General features: G+C 40.9%; 1 long non-coding RNA gene across 1 annotated transcript; it reads left to right on the top strand.

The window, feature by feature from the left end:
• The first annotated feature begins 5,677 nt into the window (after positions 1-5,677).
• LOC117522493 lies at positions 5,678-11,180 on the top strand. Its single transcript, XR_004564226.1, has 3 exons — positions 5,678-5,727; positions 10,892-11,030; positions 11,157-11,180. It is a non-coding gene; the product is annotated as an uncharacterized LOC117522493 (long non-coding RNA).
• Positions 11,181-15,758: the final 4,578 nt, after the last annotated feature.

The raw sequence follows: 15,758 nt of genomic DNA, 5'->3' as shown, positions 1-15,758 counted from the left end.
TAATATGGTACTACGAGGTCCCTAAGATAAGATGGGACCTGATTATTCAAAACCTTATAAGTAAGAAGAAGAATTTTAAATTCTATTCTAGAATTAACAGGAAGCCAATGAAGAGAGGCCAACACGGGTGAAATATGCTCTCTCCTACTAGTCCCCGTCAGTACTCTAGCTGCAGCATTTTGAATTAACTGAAGGCTTTTTAGGGAACTTTTAGGACAACCTGATAATAATGAATTACAATAGTCCAGCCTAGAGGAAATAAATGCATGAATTAGTTTTTCAGCATCACTCTGAGACAAGACCTTTCTGATTTTAGAGATATTGCGTAAATGCAAAAAGGCAGTCCTACATATTTGTTTAATATGCGCTTTGAATGACATATCCTGATCAAAAATGACTCCAAGATTTCTCACAGTATTACTAGAGGTCAGGGAAATGCCATCCAGAGTAAAGATCTGGCTAGACACCATGCTTCTAAGATTTGTGGGGCCAAGTACAATAACTTCAGTTTTATCTGAGTTTAAAAGCAGGAAATTAGAGGTCATCCATGTCTTTATGTCTGTAAGACAATCCTGCAGCTTAGCTAATTGGTGTGTGTCCTCTGGCTTCATGGATAGATAAAGCTGGGTATCATCTGCGTAACAATGAAAATTTAAGCAATACCGTCTAATAATACTGCCTAAGGGAAGCATGTATAAAGTGAATAAAATTGGTCCTAGCACAGAACCTTGTGGAACTCCATAATTAACTTTAGTCTGTGAAGAAGATTCCCCATTTACATGAACAAACTGTAATCTATTAGACAAATATGATTCAAACCACCGCAGCGCAGTGCCTTTAATACCTATGACATGCTCTAATCTCTGTAATAAAATTTTATGGTCAACAGTATCAAAAGCAGCACTGAGGTCCAACAGAACAAGCACAGAGATAAGTCCACTGTCCGAAGCCATAAGAAGATCATTTGTAACCTTCACTAATGCTGTTTCTGTACTATGATGAATTCTAAAACCTGACTGAAACTCTTCAAATAGACCATTCCTCTGCAGGTGATCAGTTAGCTGTTTTACAACTACCCTCTCAAGAATCTTTGAGAGAAAAGGAAGGTTGGAGATTGGCCTATAATTAGCTAAGATAGCTGGGTCAAGTGATGGCTTTTTAAGTAATGGTTTAATTACTGCCACCTTAAAAGCCTGTGGTACATAGCCAACTAACAAAGATAGATTGATCATATTTAAGATTGAAGCATTAAATAATGGTAGGACTTCCTTGAGCAGCCTGGCAGGAATGGGGTCTAATAAACATGTTGATGGTTTGGATGAAGTAACTAATGAAAATAACTCAGACAGAACAATCGGAGAGAAAGAGTCTAACCAAATACCGGCATCACTGAAAGCAGCCAAAGATAACGATACATCTTTGGGATGGTTATGAGTAATTTTTTCTCTAATAGTCAAAATTTTGTTAGCAAAGAAAGTCATGAAGTCATTACTAGTTAAAGTTAATGGAATACTCAGCTCAATAGAGCTCTGACTCTTTGTCAGCCTGGCTACAGTGCTGAAAAGAAACCTGGGGTTGTTCTTATTTTCTTCAATTAGTGATGAGTAGAAAGATGTCCTAGCTTTACGGAGGGCTTTTTTATAGAGCAACAAACTCTTTTTCCAGGCTAAGTGAAGATCTTCTAAATTAGTGAGACGCCATTTCCTCTCCAACTTACGGGTTATCTGCTTTAAGCTACGAGTTTGTGAGTTATACCACGGAGTCAGACACTTCTGATTTAAAGCTCTCTTTTTCAGAGGAGCTACAGCATCCAAAGTTGTCTTCAATGAGGATGTAAAACTATTGACGAGATACTCTAACTCCCTTACAGAGTTTAGGTAGCTACTCTGCTCTGTGTTGGTATATGACATTAGAGAACATAAAGAAGGAATCATGTCCTTAAACCTAGTTACAGCGCTTTCTGAAAGACTTCTAGTGTAATGAAACTTATTCCCCACTGCAGGGTAGTCCATCAGGGTAAATGTAAATGTTATTAAAAAATGATCAGACAGAAGGGAGTTTTCAGGGAATACTGTTAAGTCTTCTATTTCCATACCATAAGTCAGAACAAGATCTAAGATATGATTAAAGTGGTGGGTGGACTCATTTACTTTTTGAGCAAAGCCAATAGAGTCTAATAATAGATTAAATGCAGTGTTGAGGCTGTCATTCTCAGCATCTGTGTGGATGTTAAAATCGCCCACTATAATTATCTTATCTGAGCTAAGCACTAAGTCAGACAAAAGGTCTGAAAATTCACAGAGAAACTCACAGTAACGACCAGGTGGACGATAGATAATAACAAATAAAACTGTTTTTTGGGACTTCCAATTTGGATGGACAAGACTAAGAGACAAGCTTTCAAATGAATTAAAGCTCTGTCTAGGTTTTTGATTAATTAATAAGCTGGAATGGAAGATTGCTGCTAATCCTCCGCCCCGGCCCGTGCTACGAGCATTCTGACAGTTAGTGTGACTCGGGGGTGTTGACTCATTTAAACTAACATATTCATCCTGCTGTAACCAGGTTTCTGTTAGGCAGAATAAATCAATACGTTGATCAATTATTATATCATTTACCAACAGGGACTTAGAAGAGAGAGACCTAATGTTTAATAGACCACATTTAACTGTTTTAGTCTGTGGTGCAATTGAAGGTGCTATATTATTTTTTCTTTTTGAATTTTTATGCTTAAATAGATTTTTGCTGGTTATTGGTGGTCTGGGAGCTGGCACCGTCTCTACGGGGATGGGGTAATGAGGGGATGGCAGGGGGAGAGAAGCTGCAGAGAGGTGTATAAGACCACAGCTCTGCCTCCTGGTCCCAACGCTGGACAGTCACAGTTTGGAGGATCCAAGAAAATTGGCCAGATTTCTAGAAATGAGAGCTGCTCCATCCAAAGTGGGATGGATGCCGTCTCTCCTAACAAGACCAGGTTTTCCCCAGAAGCTTTGCCAATTATCTATGAAGCCCACCTCATTTTTTGGACACCACTCAGACAGCCAGCAATTCAAGGAGAACATGCGGCTAAACATGTCACTCCCGGTCCGATTGGGGAGGGGCCCAGAGAAAACAACAGAGTCCGACATTGTTTTTGCAAAGTTACACACCGATTTAATGTTAATTTTAGTGACCTCCGATTGGCGTAACCGAGTGTCATTACTGCCGACGTGAATTACAATCTTACCAAATTTACGCTTAGCCTTAGCCAGCAATTTCAAATTTCCTTCAATGTCGCCTGCTCTGGCCCCCGGAAGACAATTGACAATGGTTGCTGGTGTCGCTAACTTCACATTTCTCAAAACAGAGTCGCCAATAACCAGAGTTTGATCCTCGGCGGGTGTATCGTCGAGTGGGGAAAAACGATTAGAGATGTGAACGGGTTGACGGTGTACACGGGGCTTCTGTTTAGGGCTACGCTTCCTCCTCACAGTCACCCAGTCAGCCTGCTTTCCCGACTGCCCGGGATCTGCCAGGGGGGAACTAACGGCGGCTAAGCTACCTTGGTCCGCACCGACTACAGGGGCCTGGCTAGCTGTAGAATTTTCCACGGTGCGGAGCCGAGTCTCCAATTCGCCCAGCCTGGCCTCCAAAGCTACGAATAAGCTGCACTTATTACAAGTACCGTTACTGCTAAAGGAGGCCGAGGAATAACTAAACATTTCACACCCAGAGCAGAAAAGTACGAGAGAGACAGGAGAAGCCGCCATGCTAAATCGGCTAAGAGCTAGTAGCTACGCAACCTAGCGGATTCCTAAAAACACGCAAAGTGAATAATGTGTAAATAATTTAGAGGTGATTCAGCAGAAGGAGTGTTTTAGTCAAGGCACCAGACAGGCCATGAAGCAGCACAGGTAACGCACGGCAACAGCAAACGCACGACAACGGTGCTAAAATAAAATAAAAATCCACTAGACAGGCTGTGGAGCAGCACAGGTAACGCACGACAACAGTGCTAAAAAATAAAATAAAATAAAAATCCACTAGACAGGCTGTGGAGCAGCACAGGTAACGCACGACAACAGTGCTAAAAAATAAAATAAAATAAAAATCCACTAGACAGGCTGTGGAGCAGCACAGGTAACGCACGACAACAGTGCTAAAAAATAAAATAAAATAAAAATCCACTAGACAGGCTGTGGAGCAGCACAGGTAACGCACGACAACAGTGCTAAAAAATAAAATAAAATAAAAATCCACTAGACAGGCTGTGGAGCAGCACAGGTAACGCACGACAACAGTGCTAAAAAATAAAATAAAAACGAAAGCGTTAGCAAGCTAGTTAGCTTGTCAACGCTGATGAAAGTTAGCTGATAAAAGTGCTCCGTCGCGATGTTTCGACCGTTAGAGGTCTTTTTTAGGCGTTGGAGCACGGTGAAAAAGTAAAAAAAAGTAAAAAAGTAAAAAAAGTAAAAAGTCTTGAAAAAGACTGTTAGTTCAAAGTCCAAAGCAGCAGGTAGCAGTCTCTGTGTAAACAGTTCCAACAGAGAGCCAAAATTCTGATGCAACGTTGTCCTCCTCCCCAACTTGAAAAATCTGAACTTTTTCGTCTTGTCGCGCCAATGACCAATCAGGGAGGGACTGAGTAGTGACGTGGAGATGTCTGGAGTTTGACTGAAGATGTGAATGTCCTGTCTCTGGTCGCCAGCCTGTGAGGAGGATTTATGTTTCTTTTGACCTTTATTTCACAATTATGACAGTTTTTGGAGCGAGCAGCAGCCCCACAGCAGGGGCAGCGGAGTTTCTTTCTCTTTTTATTTTATGTGCGTGCGCGAGCAAATCGTGCATGGAGATTATTTTACTTATTAACCACACAGATGTATAATAAAACAAATGGTGACTGGTTTCTAAACACAATTATGACAGAGTTTTTGGAGCGAGCTGCAGCCCCACTAAAACGTTTTTTTGCTCCCAAAATGAGACGTGCTGCATTCTTTATAAACCTGACCTGCAGCACAGCTGTAAGAGCTCAGCTCATAGATATGGAAAGACATTCATGCCAATAATAATGTCTGAAAGGAAATGCTTTTGACAAAAACTAACATTTTATTTCTGTTTATGTCCAGAGATCAAGGATTCACCATGTAGAGTTTATTATGTCCAGAGTTTAAGGATCCAGTAACCAATTTCATATTTATTTACTTTAAGACTCAATAAAATGTTGTTCAATTTCAATTTAATCAGCTTATAAAGCACCAAATTACAACAAAAGCCGTCTCAAGGCGCCTCACACAGAACAGTTCAACATAAAAAACTTTAAATAAATAAATAAAAACATTTCAAATACCTAATTAAAACAGAAGTAAAACAATAAAACATAAAATAAAAACTACTCATAAGAAAGAGAATACATATGTTTTAAGTCTTGACTTAAAAATGTCCACGGACTCCGACTGCCTCACCGAGGACCATGTACTGGCTAACCCAGAATGAGATTGCCCACTCAACAAACTTCCCCAGCCTTCTGGACATGATGAAGGGACTTGGGCTGTCATACCTGGCTTTTCCCCTTTGGGTGCCCCTAGAATGGCCAATTTTTAGCTTGAACTTTCAAAAGCTTCCCCCCTTCCTCTTGTAATCATTTTCTATATGTGTGTTTTTCCAGGTTTGCAATGTCCCAGAGAAGCAGCTCCCCAGCACGACCCCCCTGCAGGCACCGATTACACCAACTCGACCATCAGTGTCACAGTACGTGAACTACCACCAACTTTGATGAATCAATACTTTTATTGTTATAGGATTGGTTCTATTATATATAACAGTTGCTCCCACCTGTTCATTCTAATGGTTCAGTCAGACTTCTGTTCTGACCAGTGATGCTGGTAACGCTCTCTAATCTGACCACTTTTTTTAGTAACGAGTAATCTAACGCGTTAATCTTTCCAAATCAGTAATCAGATTAAAGTTACTTCTCCATGTCACTGTGCGTTACTATTATTTTTTCATTGTGGGTCAACAGCAGCATTAAAGTTGGTCTGTGGGCAGGAGGTCGGGGTTCGACTGAACTGCACACTTTCAGTGAGCTGTGAGCTTTTCATCCACGGTTTTTTGCAGCTGCTCGACTCGTCGTCTCCTCTTAAAGCGCGGTGATCAGTACACCTGCACTGAGCTTTACAAAGACATTTTTATGCTTTTTTCCTCCTTTATTTAGAGCTGAGCCGCTCCGTATCTGCACGTTAAAACAGCTGATCCTCCGCGACGCGTCAACAACTAACACTATTTTCCACTCAAATGCACCTAAACTCTCTTTCTGAGGACCACATGATGTGAAAACACAATAAAACTTTCTTACCTGTAAATCTGGTCACGTTTTCTGCATAAATAAATGTTATCCATTCTTTGTGCTCAAACGCCAAAGCAGGGGCGAATCCAGATGGAATGAGGGCGTGGGGGAGGGATGTGCCCCCCTCACAACACCCCTAGATTAAAGGTCCAGTTTTGAAGCCTTTTTTTTTACTACAACTACTAATACTACTTAAAATAATATTAATTTCGACAAGTAAAATATTTAGAGAGAATTTAAATGTTAGAAAAATGCTAGAATGAATTTAATAGTTACATTTATAAACAATGTAGGTTCGAAATTGCAAGTTTTACTGTTACAGTGCTGTCAACAGTTAAATATGAGGTCAAGAAAGAGGTCTTTATTTTACTTTTTATAAAACAAGTATTTATTTTCATTGAAGTCAAGAAAGGGTGACTATAAAGTGAGTTTTGGCAAAACAGGTATCATTGTCATGTTGAGCAAAGCTTCTGGGGAAAACCTGGTCTTGTTAGGAGAGACGGCATCCATCCCACTTTGGATGGAGCAGCTCTCATTTCTAGAAATCTGGCCAATTTTCTTAAATCCTCCAAACCGTGACTATCCAGGGTTGGGACCAGGAAGCAGAGTTGTAGTCTTACACACCTCTCTGCAGCTTCTCTCCCCCTGCCATCCCCTCATTACCCCATCCCCGTAGAGACGGTGCCTGCTCCCAGACTACCAATAACCAGCAAAAATCTATTTAAGCATAAAAATTCAAAAAGAAAAAATAATATAGCACCTTCAACTGCACCACAGACTAAAACAGTTAAATGTGGTCTATTAAACATTAGGTCTCTCTCTTCTAAGTCCCTGTTGGTAAATGATATAAGAATTGATCAACATATTGATTTATTCTGCCTAACAGAAACCTGGTTACAGCAGGATGAATATGTTAGTTTAAATGAGTCAACACCCCCGAGTCACACTAACTGTCAGAATGCTCGTAGCATGGGCCGGGGCGGAGGATTAGCAGCAATCTTCCATTCCAGCTTATTAATTAATCCAAAACCCAGACAGAGCTTTAATTCATTTGAAAGCTTGTCTCTTAGTCTTGTCCATCCAAATTGGAAGTCCCAAAAACCAGTTTTATTTGTTATTATCTATCGTCCACCTGGTCGTTACTGTGAGTTTCTCTGTGAATTTTCAGACCTTTTGTCTGACTTAGTGCTTAGCTCAGATAAGATAATTATAGTGGGCGATTTTAACATCCACACAGATGCTGAGAATGACAGCCTCAACACTGCATTTAATCTATTATTAGACTCTATTGGCTTTGCTCAAAAAGTAAATGAGTCCACCCACCACTTTAATCATATCTTAGATCTTGTTCTGACTTATGGTATGGAAATAGAAGACTTAACAGTATTCCCTGAAAACTCCCTTCTGTCTGATCATTTCTTAATAACATTTACATTTACTCTGATGGACTACCCAGCAGTGGGGAATAAGTTTCATTACACTAGAAGTCTTTCAGAAAGCGCTGTAACTAGGTTTAAGGATATGATTCCTTCTTTATGTTCTCTAATGCCATATACCAACACAGTGCAGAGTAGCTACCTAAACTCTGTAAGGGAGATAGAGTATCTCGTCAATAGTTTTACATCCTCATTGAAGACAACTTTGGATGCTGTAGCTCCTCTGAAAAAGAGAGCTTTAAATCAGAAGTGTCTGACTCCGTGGTATAACTCACAAACTCGTAGCTTAAAGCAGATAACCCGTAAGTTGGAGAGGAAATGGCGTCTCACTAATTTAGAAGATCTTCACTTAGCCTGGAAAAAGAGTCTGTTGCTCTATAAAAAAAGCCCTCCGTAAAGCTAGGACATCTTTCTACTCATCACTAATTGAAGAAAATAAGAACAACCCCCGGTTTCTTTTCAGCACTGTAGCCAGGCTGACAAAGAGTCAGAGCTCTATTGAGCTGAGTATTCCATTAACTTTAACTAGTAATGACTTCATGACTTTCTTTGCTAACAAAATTTTAACTATTAGAGAAAAAATTACTCATAACCATCCCAAAGACGTATCGTTATCTTTGGCTGCTTTCAGTGATGCCGGTATTTGGTTAGACTCTTTCTCTCCGATTGTTCTGAGTTATTTTCATTAGTTACTTCATCCAAACCATCAACATGTTTATTAGACCCCATTCCTACCAGGCTGCTCAAGGAAGCCCTACCATTATTTAATGCTTCGATCTTAAATATGATCAATCTATCTTTGTTAGTTGGCTATGTACCACAGGCTTTTAAGGTGGCAGTAATTAAACCATTACTTAAAAAGCCATCACTTGACCCAGCTATCTTAGCTAATTATAGGCCAATCTCCAACCTTCCTTTTCTCTCAAAAATTCTTGAAAGGGTAGTTGTAAAACAGCTAACTGATCATCTGCAGAGGAATGGTCTATTTGAAGAGTTTGTCAGGTTTTAGAATTCATCATAGTACAGAAACAGCATTAGTGAAGGTTACAAATGATCTTCTTATGGCCTCGGACAGTGGACTCATCTCTGTGCTTGTTCTGTTAGACCTCAGTGCTGCTTTTGATACTGTTGACAATAAAATTTTATTACAGAGATTAGAGCATGCCATAGGTATTAAAGGCACTGCGCTGCGGTGGTTTGAATCATATTTGTCTAATAGATTACAATTTGTTCATGTAAATGGGGAATCTTCTTCACAGACTAAAGTTAATTATGGAGTTCCACAAGGTTCTGTGCTAGGACCAATTTTATTCACTTTATACATGCTTCCCTTAGGCAGTATTATTAGACGGTATTGCTTAAATTTTCATTGTTACGCAGATGATACCCAGCTTTATCTATCCATGAAGCCAGAGGACACACACCAATTAGCTAAACTGCAGGATTGTCTTACAGACATAAAGACATGGATGACCTCTAATTTCCTGCTTTTAAACTCAGATAAAACTGAAGTTATTGTACTTGGCCCCACAAATCTTAGAAACATGGTGTCTAACCAGATCCTTACTCTGGATGGCATTACCCTGACCTCTAGTAATACTGTGAGAAATCTTGGAGTCATTTTTGATCAGGATATGTCATTCAAAGCGCATATTAAACAAATATGTAGGACTGCTTTTTTGCATTTATGCAATATCTCTAAAATCAGAAAGGTCTTGTCTCAGAGTGATGCTGAAAAACTAATTCATGCATTTATTTCCTCTAGGCTGGACTATTGTAATTCATTATTATCAGGTTGTCCTAAAAGTTCCCTAAAAAGCCTTCAGTTAATTCAAAATGCTGCAGCTAGAGTACTGACGGGGACTAGAAGGAGAGAGCATATCTCACCCATATTGGCCTCTCTTCATTGGCTTCCTGTTAATTCTAGAATAGAATTTAAAATTCTTCTTCTTACTTATAAGGTTTTGAATAATCAGGTCCCATCTTATCTTAGGGACCTCGTAGTACCATATCACCCCAATAGAGCGCTTCGCTCTCAGACTGCAGGCTTACTTGTAGTTCCTAGGGTTTGTAAGAGTAGAATGGGAGGCAGAGCCTTCAGCTTTCAGGCTCCTCTCCTGTGGAACCAGCTCCCAATTCAGATCAGGGAGACAGACACCCTCTCTACTTTTAAGATTAGGCTTAAAACTTTCCTTTTTGCTAAAGCTTATAGTTAGGGCTGGATCAGGTGACCCTGAACCATCCCTTAGTTATGCTGCTATAGACGTAGACTGCTGGGGGGTTCCCATGATGCACTGTTTCTTTCTCTTTTTGCTCTGTATGCATCACTCTGCATTTAATCATTAGTGATCGATCTCTGCTCCCCTCCACAGCATGTCTTTTTCCTGGTTCTCTCCCTCAGCCCCAACCAGTCCCAGCAGAAGACTGCCCCTCCCTGAGCCTGGTTCTGCTGGAGGTTTCTTCCTGTTAAAAGGGAGTTTTTCCTTCCCACTGTAGCCAAGTGCTTGCTCACAGGGGGTCGTTTTGACCGTTGGGGTTTTACATAATTATTGTATGGCCTTGCCTTACAATATAAAGCGCCTTGGGGCAACTGTTTGTTGTGATTTGGCGCTATATAAAAAAAGTGATTGATTGATTGATTGATTGAGATGGCAGAGGGTTGTTGTCGGCAGCTGGGAAAAGTAACTAAAAAAGTAACTAGTAATCTAACTTAGTTACTTTTACAATTGAGTAATCAGTAAAGTAACTAAGTTACTTTTTCAAGGAGTAATCAGTAATTGGATTACTTTTTCAAAGTAACTGTGGCAACACTGGTTCTGACAACTTGTCATTTCACATTATAATAACTTCTATTTTTAAAAACAAAAAGTTTAGCATATAGAAAAGCCACCTCAGAGGATGATTGGAATCCTAAAGAGCAGTTTGTAGTATTAGAGCTCTCTTGCCTTTACTCTCCAGTACACAGTAATCACAATATACATATGAATACACAATATATAAAATAATATATTATAATGTACAAGAATTGTTAAAACAGCATGAAGAATATGAATATATATACACATGTGGAATCACTATTTCATTATTATTTTATTATTACATTTCTGTGCTTCTTATTGTGTATAAACTGCAGGCCCCAGAAAAATGAAAAGCCGTATGTGAAGAAGCCACCCAATGCTTTCATGGTGTTTGTGAAGGAACAGAGAGAAATGATCATGATGCAGAAGAAGGTGTCAAACAATGCCACGGTGCTCCAGTTTCTGGGAGAGAAAGTAAGTATACATGAGTGACACACTCATTGTGTTACACAGTACAAAATGCACAGAGCACATTCATGTTGCTCAGTGTACATATGTGCATGTGTGTATACTAATGGATAGTATGGTGTGTGTCCACAGTGGAAAAATATGACCAAGGAGGAACAAGCCAAATATTACTATGAGGCAAAAGAACAGAAACGTCTCCACTCCCAGTTGTATCCAAGCTGGTCATTCAGAGACAATTGTTAGTATTCAACTCACAGGTTACATGCTGATATTAATACAACAGAATTAAAGAATTGCAGGAAAAGATAAGACTATATATCTTTGCTGATGTAACAGGTACCGTAGCAACAGCACCGTGGTTAACAGATTGACTCCTGTAACACAACCTGTGATGCAGGAGAAAAAGGAGGACACGGCTTGTCAGGTTCAAGGATCTTGCAGTAATTTACTAAAGTTTTCCCATTTCAAATACACTTATGTTTCTTTTCTTATGATTTACATATACAAAGTTCAATGTCCTTTAAGCATTTTCAATGAATTTCAGTGTCCATGTCAACACAAAACCCATAATGTCTTTCAGTACAAAGCAATAGCGAAATAAACCTCTTTTCACCAAATACATGTCCACTTACTCTTCTACTTAGTGTTTTAAACTATTTATCAAAAATGAAATGTATAGACAATGGTAATATGAACCAGCTTAATGTTCAAGTTACTTTTAAACTTCTCATGAAAGTATTTTACCTCATTTTAACTCAGGACAGTACTGCATTTCACCCATCTGAACTCAAAGTGCTTAATGTAAACAAACATCGTTTTTAACAGTCACCTTTTTTCCTTCTGAACCCCATTAGACAAAAAAACATTTCAAAACTAATGGTGGGGACCTTACAGACCGCAGGATACCAATACACGTCGAAATTGTAATTTTCTAAAACATTACTCAAGTGTACGTTCACGTGGGAGAAGCGTATATATTAAACTGAGTTTCTACTACCATGATCACTGCACTGTTAATCGGCTAGACTTTGCCTATGTTTCAAACTTGCTTCAAACAAAATCACAAAAAGTCTGTTGAAAACTACAACACAAAAACGGTTTGCTAACACCCCAAATACATTTCAGCATTGCTAGTTCCTAGTTTCAAGGCATATTTGTACATTTACCAACCTGTGATGCAGGAGAAAAAGGAGGACACGGCTTGTCAGGTTCAAGGATCTTGCAGTAATGAGGTCAAACACAATACAAGACGCTAAACCAGTCGCCCGCCCTCGCACCCTGCTGGCATGGAGCAAACATTACAGCATACACATTGAATAGGGAAGCCAAACCAATGCACAAGGAAATGCAAAACTCTTGGGGGTACCTTTTTCAAAATAAAATACAATAACTTGTATTCAAAATAAAATAAAATAATTCCTTTTACTCTTATTTCCATAAACACAAATGTGACACTTTTGTGGTCGTCACACACTCCCCGACAAAAAGAAATGGGTCCCACCATTTTCTACTCAACTCACCTTAACTAAAGTTCTCTTTCTTCCTAACAGGTAAGATGTATAGTAGTGATGGTAAGGGGTAAGGCATGTATGTAAAGGGGGGATACAGAGTGGAATAGGGGTTAAGAGGATATGTTGGTGTTGTGTAGGGGGTGAGTGAGTGAAGGGGTTGTGTAGTGTGAGGTGCGGTGTAAGCAGGTGAGTGTAAGTTTGTGTTTGCCATGTTAACGCTAGCTTGTGTTGTCAGTGTGGGCTGACCAAGTCTCTCATATGTAAAGATCTGTCTAGGTCGTCTGTCCCGACTTGACCTTTTGCCCTCTGTCTGTCGGTCCAGCATCGCATTGACCAGAGGCTGTTCTTCCTGGATGGGCTCTGGAGCCTCAGCATATCCATCTTGCTCCTCAGGTCCCGCTTCAACAGACTGGACTTCATCCTGCTCAGTTTCTACTGTCTCTGCTTCTCTTACAGGTACCGGGTCAACTTCAGGTAAGTAGTCTACGTTAACTCTCACCTCTTCTCGTACAGGTGTTCTCTTCACGGATGAATCCCGGTTCACACTGTCCAGGGCAGATGGCAGACAGCGTGTGTGGCGTCGTGTGGGTGAGCAGTTTTCTGATGTCAATGTTGTGGATCGAGTGGCCCATGGTGGCGGTGGGGTTATGGTATGGGCAGGCATCTGTTATGGATGAAGAACACAGGTGCATTTTATTGATGGCATTTTGAATGCACAGAGATACCGTGACGAGATCCTGAGGCCCATTGTTGTGCCATACATCCAAGAACATCACCTCATGTTGCAGCAGGATAATGCACGGCCCCATGTTGCAAGGATCTGTACACAATTCTTGGAAGCTGAAAATGTCCCAGTTCTTGCATGGCCGGCATACTCACCGGACATGTCACCCATTGAGCATGTTTGGGATGCTCTGGACCGGCGTATACGACAGCGTGTACCAGTTCCTGCCAATATCCAGCAACTTCGCACAGCCATTGAAGAGGAGTGGACCAACATTCCACAGGCCACAATTGACAACCTGATCAACTCTATGCGAAGGAGATGTGTTGCACTGCATGAGGCAAATGGTGGTCACACCAGATACTGACTGGTACCCCCCCAATAAAACAAAACTGCACCTTTCAGAGTGGCCTTTTATTGTGGACAATCTAAGGCACACCTGTGCACTAATCATGGTGTCTAATCAGCATCTTGATATGGCACACCTGTGAGGTGGGATGGATTATCTCAGCAAAGGAGAAGTGCTCACTATCACAGATTTAGACTGGTTTGTGAACAATATTTGAGGGAAATGGTGATATTGTGTATGTGGAAAAGGTTTTAGATCTTTGAGTTCATCTCATACAAAATGAGAGCAAAACCAAAAGTGTTGCGTTTATATTTTTGTTGAGTGTATATGGTGTGAAGGAAAATGTCTTGAACTGTGTTCGCATTGTACTTCACTTCCGTGTCAGCGTGTTTTGACGCAAAGAGGATCTTTTTTTTCAGACCTATGACACGATACAGGAACTGTTGGGGGGTTTCACTGTCATTTTGTTTTGTGCACATCAGCTCTTGGAAGAGTTCTGTGTTGCTCCGACCACCTAAGTGGGACTGCAGGAATCCCTTCAGCTCGTCTATAGTCAAATCGTCTTTGTGCATTAGCATGTCTTTAAAATGCCCTGGTCTGATAACTCTGAGAACGCCTCTCAGTATTTCAGTCTCACTAAACTGGTCTTTTACGCCGTCATCGATTTGTCTGCATATGTTGGTGTAGCTTAAATCTGAGCTCTGATCACTGATCTGTCAGCCTTGAACCTTGAACTCATGTCGCAGCATTGAGAGATCCCGAAGGGGGACGACTCGGCCATGCTTGTCGTGTGTGTGTTGTTCAGGTGTGTGTTTGGTGTCAGAGGGAGGTGTAGGATGCACCTGTGTAGAGGGGAGAGTAGGCAGTGACGTGGTGTTCATGTATTGTAAGAGGCTGGAAAGTATTTTCTGTAACTCTGTGTCGGTGTTCTGTGTAGTGGTGACTGTGTGTGTGAGTGGTGGAAAGGTGGTTGGTGAAGGGGTAGCTGAGCTAACCGTAGCTGTGTTGGGTGTGTTAGTATTAGGAATACTAATTGTGGCATTATCAGTTGTCACGTCATCACTAACTACATCTGACTGACCCATTGTTGCATTCTCACTCAGCTCTGGGGTTGCCATTACATTGCGCGTATCAACATCTGCTACCATCCTAGACTGAGCATTACGAACCTGAATGACATTATTCACAGTATCATTTAGCTCCAACAACACAGCCATACCTGAATCCTCAGATTGCATGAGAGTGTCACTGTTCATGAAAGCTAGGATGTACTCAAAGCAACTTTATTCCTCGCCAACCTGAAGCGTGGATGCATCCTTCCCCGGCACAGGACCAACACTGTGAGCTAGTTGGAAAAGTTCATCGGCCGTCAGAGTGAGCAGACTCTTCTTGATGCCCCACACCAAGCCTTTTCTCTCACCGTCCGCCATGACTGCTGTTCCGTCTTCCTCACTTTTGGTCGCTCTTACAGGCAGCTCTTTCACCCGTGGCTCCAGGTCTGGTTCCAGTTGCGTTGCACCGTCGTCGCTTCACAGGCACTCGTGGTGGTGGATGTACAGCCTGTGCATCTGGGATGATAGATTGTTGAGGTAAATTGCGTCTTCACACGCTGGAGGGCAGGGGAGGCACTGACATCGTGGCTGTGGGACCCAATCTTCCTCCAGATGAATGGGCTGAAGAGTCGCCAACTGCCGGAACGCTTCACACGGCTGATTCTGGTTGTGCTCGTCGCCTGCGCATCTGACGCCGTTCCCCGTACGGGCCACCAAAAATCTGTAACGGGTACTGTAGCAACGGCACCGTGGTTAACAGATTGACTCCTGTAACACAACCTGTGATGCAGGAGAAAAAGGAGGACACGGCTTGTCAGGTTCAAGGATCTTGCAGTAATTTACTAAAGTTTTCCCATTTCAAATACACTCTTGTTATGTTTCTTTTCTTATGATTTACATATTCAAAGTTCAATGTCCTTTAAGCATTTTCAATTAATTTCAGTGTCCATGTCAACACAAAACCCATAATGTTCACTTACTCTTCTACTTAGTGTTTTAAACTATTTATCAAAAATGAAATGTATAGACAATGGTAATATTAACCAGCTTAATGTTCAAGTTACTTTTAAACTTCTCATGAAAGTATTTTACCTCGTT

This window comes from Thalassophryne amazonica, chromosome 12 (assembly GCF_902500255.1).
Source record: "Thalassophryne amazonica chromosome 12, fThaAma1.1, whole genome shotgun sequence".
NCBI lineage: Eukaryota > Metazoa > Chordata > Actinopteri > Batrachoidiformes > Batrachoididae > Thalassophryne > Thalassophryne amazonica.
Note: the sequence above shows the minus strand (reverse complement) of the source record. Positions and strands in the feature narration are given on the sequence as shown.